General features: G+C 36.1%; 1 long non-coding RNA gene across 1 annotated transcript in view; it reads right to left on the bottom strand.

Moving 5' to 3' along the window:
• Nucleotides 1-1,946: 1,946 nt before the first annotated feature.
• LOC116185383 overlaps nt 1,947-5,404 on the bottom strand; it is a 4,007-nt gene continuing 549 nt past the window's right edge. Inside the window, exons 2-3 of the long non-coding RNA XR_004150224.1 lie at nt 3,198-3,282; nt 1,947-2,277 (exon numbers count right to left, since the gene is read on the bottom strand). This is a non-coding gene — a long non-coding RNA (uncharacterized LOC116185383). The remainder of the gene's footprint in view (nt 2,278-3,197; nt 3,283-5,404) is intronic.

Here is a 5,404-nt window from a genome sequence, read left to right as displayed (position 1 = left end):
CCCTCCCTCTCTCTCCCTCCCTCTCTCTCTCTCTCTCCCTCTTTTTTTTTTTAACATCTTACTACTTATCTAAAAACTATACACAATAATATAAATATTTTTCTCTTTCGTAGGAACCAATAATCATTATTTCCCCCAACAGAATGACTTCAACAGTCGGAAAATGGCTTTGAAATGGGAATTCAATAAGAATTCCTCGATACGATACGATAATGGTATCGATCCGGCAAGAGATAATAAAATGAACGGTACCAACATCAAAAGAGTTAAATTATTCCATATCTGATGATATCATATCCACTGAACCGAGCAAGCCTACTACTCGTACGATATGAATTCGTTCGATTGGCACGAACGCGAAGAAATTTTACGATCCCGCAACTCGGGATATACTCGGTTTCCCAGGGGATCGTATAACTTCTAACCACGTTTCCCTCTGTATGCATAGTACGTGTATATAATATATGTACACATAATGGTACCAAGATCTTACGGAACATAAACCGCGATTCCCTGTTTCTCTCTCTCTATATATATATCTCTCTTTCTCTCTCTCTCTCTCTCTCTCGAGAACGTGTCTCGCGATGAACTGGTAAATTCTTCTCAATTTATTCTCGATCAGCGATCGCGTGGAAGAACACAGAAATCACGAATCGAATAAGACACTCGAGGTTAATGGAAGTTTTCCACGGAAATGGGTGTTTCCGGAAATTGGAAGGTGAAGTGGATATAATTGAAGGGATGGAAAAAAAAAAAAGAAGAAAGAGATATCGAAACAAAAGAAATGGTGGTGATTAATAACAAAGAAAGAATCGAGCGAGATCGAGCTCGATGAAAAAGCTTTGAAAAAGAAATTGTCTATGCAGACAATTAAACGAAGGTATACTTTGAAGTTTGATGGATTTTTTGAAAAAAAAATTTTTTTTCTAGAATTAGTTATTCGATATACTCGTATCTTGTTTTGGCTCTTTTTTCATGGAAGTGTTAAGGGAATTAGGCAAGAAAAAAAAAAAAGAAGAGGCAGGATCAAGGAAGACCTCGTGACCGCCGACCTCGAGTGTACGTTTCTCTCGCTGATCTTCGACAATTCGACGACCACTCCATCCTATAATCACGAATATTGCACTCAATTTTGTTCGCGACACATTCAACGAACGAAATAATCTTAATTAAACCAGATAACCATTATCGAGAAACACGTTCCCGAAACGAGCACGATCATCTGATCATCGAAAGTGATATTTAACGAAAGTGAAGGACGAACACATTATGCGCGCGAGGAGGAGAAAATAAATTAGCGGAGCCAGAGAGAAACATCATCCACGACGAACGAAGTTCTAGCTTTTTTTCATTTCGTCATTCGTTTTTATTTTATTTATTTATTCATTTATTACTTTTTTTTTTTTCGAATGCGCGTTTTTCATCTTCAAGGGATAGCACGAGGAGGGAGGAGGCGAGAAGAAGGGGACGAAATTCGTACCCATTCTTTCCATCAACCATGGCTGGGAACCAATACGAATTTCGTTTCTTCGACCCGCCCCTCCCTCTTTGATCCGCGTTCGATCACGCTCGCCTTTTCTCCCGATCTCTATCTAGCTCGACGAAAACCTACGTATCGGAGGAGATTCGCAGAGGAGGATGAAATAGAATCGAGTCGATCCTTCCTGTGTCACCGACGACGACGACGACGACGACGACGACGAAGAGAACGACGAAGACACATTGAAACACATATGCATCTCTCTTGTTTCTCCTTATCGATCTTGCTCAATGTGATCATCAAGGCCGTTTTACGCGAGAAGCTCTCTTCTTCCTTCCTCTTTTTCCTGTCCTTTTACTCTCTTTCTCTATGTCTCTCTCTCTCTATCTATCTATCTATCTATCTCTTGTTACCTCTCTTCCATTTTTCCATTTTCTTTTATTCATCTATTTATTTTTTTTTTTTTTCCTCGTTTCGTCGGTCGTTTTCCATTTCTTCTTCTCTATCGATCCCTCGTCGAGTATCTTCAAATCTTCTCTCAAGACTTTTTTCTCTCCCTCGTCCGCACCATCATCTGCATCTGTCTGCCGGTTGTTCTAGCTCCTCGCCTCGTCGTGATACACACATCCGCTAAACGAGAAGGAGTAACTAGGGCGTCGCAGGCGATGTGATCGCCATCAAGGGCGCTGGCGGCAACGCGACCGGTATGTGATAATATTTACACTGGGGTCGCATGCACGCGCCCTTCACTGCGTCCCTGCACACGGTCACGCGATTCTCGATCACCTCCACGTTTCCTGGAAAATGTTGGAATTGGATTAACAGTTAGAGATTGGATAAAAGAGAGAAAAGTTAAGAGTTAGAGATTGGATAAAAGAAAAAAAAAAAAAAAATACAATTTTTTTCGAGAATTTTTCTTAGCTTCACGACGATCCTCGTGAATAAAAATTATTTATGATTATATTATGTTTTATCGATACATATTCTTCTTTTTTTTTTTTGCAGCTTTTCGTTCGTAATTCGCTTAAAAATATTCGCACGCATGATTAATTTTGTTAACGATTCGCGGTTATAGACGATTCAGAACCGAATTGTAAAATTTTTAACGGTAATTCGAGTAAATCGAGTAATTTGTAACTTTGATAAAGTTGCGTCCGCGTTCGAAACAGCGGTGACCAATAGATTTGTCATCGTGATCGTATATTGCGAACACGATCGTTTTGCGGTGGATGCGCGGTCGTCAACGGCAAAATGGCCGCAAAATACAAATACCATCTGACCAGAAAATCGATTCGACACGTAAGGAACGTATATACGTTCATCGAAATCAAATATAAACTATTAACAATTGGTATAATATTATCTCGCAACTTTTATTACTCGAGTTTAAAAAATACGCACAAACACTGTACACGTGACAGATGTTTCATCCAATGCATTTAATGATACGTAAATAACAGCTTGCATTAACGTACTGCATCAACGTTTCGTAGCTAGAAAATCGTCAACGACATATAAATAAAAATAAAATAAAACAAAACTCACGAAATACGAAATGAAAAATGTAAAAAAAAAATATTTAATAAAAACTAAAAAGAATAAGAAAAAGAAAAGAATATATATATATATATATATAAAAAACAAGCTTCACCTTCCATTACTTAAGGGAAGGGAATTAACACACCGCGCCGCGTAGCGGTAGATCATGAAAACTCACCGTCACTGAGATGGATAAACTTGCAGGCGGGACGGTTGCACACTTGTCGATTAAAATCTTGGCACACCGGGAGGGTGTCCAGTAACTGAAAGAAAATGTGCCAGATACTTTTATTACGGACACTTCGCGAAATCGATCGCGAACGATAGTTACAAAGGAAAAGGAGGAGGGGGAGAAAAAAAAAAAACAACTCTCACAGTGTCTTACATCAGAATCACTCGTCCACAGTCACGCGCCATTCACGCGTTTCACGCAACAAGGGCAGAAGACAAGTGTCCTGTCTTTCTCCCCACAATCACACGCACATGTTCTTTTTGAAAAATTCATTGGACACGCACATTCAAACTCATTTCAGTGTTAGAGCATATTCACGGTACATTACATGCTCTAAAAAATCGGATCGTATACGTATATTAATTAATTGCTACTGGTGCGCGAATAATCGACACATAGAAACAGATATATTGTTATTGAATGATTTTTTTTTTCTTTTACGAATTTTTTTCTTTTTTTTTCTTATTTTTCTTTTCTCGTTATTATTTCCGAAGAATAATGGATTTAAGAAGGTCGATTGCTCGCGCAGGTCGAATTAAAAGGGAAATTTGCAGTAGAACTTTTCTGTATTCAAAAAATGATCATTCCCTATTTCTATTTATCGTGACATTGTACTCTAGAAATTTATTGCTCTTTAATTTCTTTCTTTTCTTTTTTTCTTTTTTTTTTTTTTTTTTTTTTTTCACTAGATCATCGGGCAAGTCGATAAATCAGCTTGCTTCTGATCGTGATCGTTTTCACGATACGACACGAATACACGATACAAGTTTCAAAAATTGGTGAGATTCGAATGGGCGAGAACAAAGGACTCGTTTTTTTTTTTTTTTTTTACGTGAACGGTTTGGGTCTGTAATTTTGGTAATCTTTTTTTTCTGCTTTTTGCCATCTTTTCTCTTTTCGCTTTACTTCTTTTTTTTTTTTTTTTTTTTTTTTTTTTTAGCATTCCCAACACTTTGTGTGCAAGGAGCGTGCCTATAAACGAGGATCGTTTGATTCGCAAATTCTTTTTAATTAAAGAAACGCAACAAAGAGAAAATTGAAGCGAGATTAATCAAACGGAAAAATGATATTTTCCATTGGAATAAATTTGGGTTAACATATATTGACGCCAATTATTCTGTACACGATAACAGATAAATCAATCAATTTGCGAATCAAATGTTGGAAGCCCTCTTCTCAGCGGGCCATTCAGTACAACGACTAGACTGAAGATATTAATGTTAACAAAATCTGTGTGTGTGGAATATACAGGGAAGCAACGATCGTAAGCTCGTCTAAACTGACCCCGTCCTTGTTGTCTTTCTCATTTTCTCGACCGGGGAACGAGTATGCTGAACAGTGACATAAAAACGTAAAAAACCTGGTTGCAGCAAGAATGAAAAAAAAAAAAAAAACAACAATTGTAATACGTAAAAATACTGTTGTGTATGTATATATAATAATACGAGCACGATCGAAGAACATCAATTCGAATATCAATTCACTATGATTCCTGTTATATATTTTTGTCAATTCGAATTTTTGTCTATTATATTTCTCTTTTTTTTTTTTTTTTTTTTTCCATTCTACAAGCAAAATAAAAAAAGAAGTCAAACTTGGAAGAGTTATCTCTAGCATTAAGGTAAAAAAAAAAAAAAAATAAAAAATAAAAAAAAATAAAAAAATAAAAATAAAAAAAGACGCAAGAAAATGCCAGTTCCAGATTGTCGAAACTAAAAAACTGAAGGAAAAAAAAAAAAGGAATATTCTAATGATGAAAAGAATAATAATAATAATAAAAAAAAAAAGCCTCAAATGAAGCAAAAAATATCCGACAAGCTATACTACTACTGTCCGTTCCTTTGTTTAACCCCGAGCGAAAGTTGTATGCATATTATATGTACACACACACAGAAACACACACGTACACTCGAATCTAGGGAAAGATTATCTGATGTATGTATATATATATATATAGTTATATGCCCGAGAGAATATATGAATATAGACAAATGCAGCAAAAAAAATAGATTAAACATCAAATTCCAGAGAACTGATATCGGTGTTAGCAAAAAACGTTAGGTCAAAAGCGGTTAACAACCTACCAGACAGAGTATTATATATGTGTATATATATTAAAAAAAAAAAAATAAATAAATTAAAAAACGAACAAA

This window comes from Apis dorsata, unplaced genomic scaffold (assembly GCF_000469605.1).
Source record: "Apis dorsata unplaced genomic scaffold, Apis dorsata 1.3 scaffold_168, whole genome shotgun sequence".
In the NCBI taxonomy this organism is placed as follows: Eukaryota; Metazoa; Arthropoda; class Insecta; order Hymenoptera; family Apidae; genus Apis; species Apis dorsata.
The sequence above is the reverse complement of the archived record's forward strand: the minus strand, read 5'-3'. Positions and strand labels throughout refer to the sequence as shown.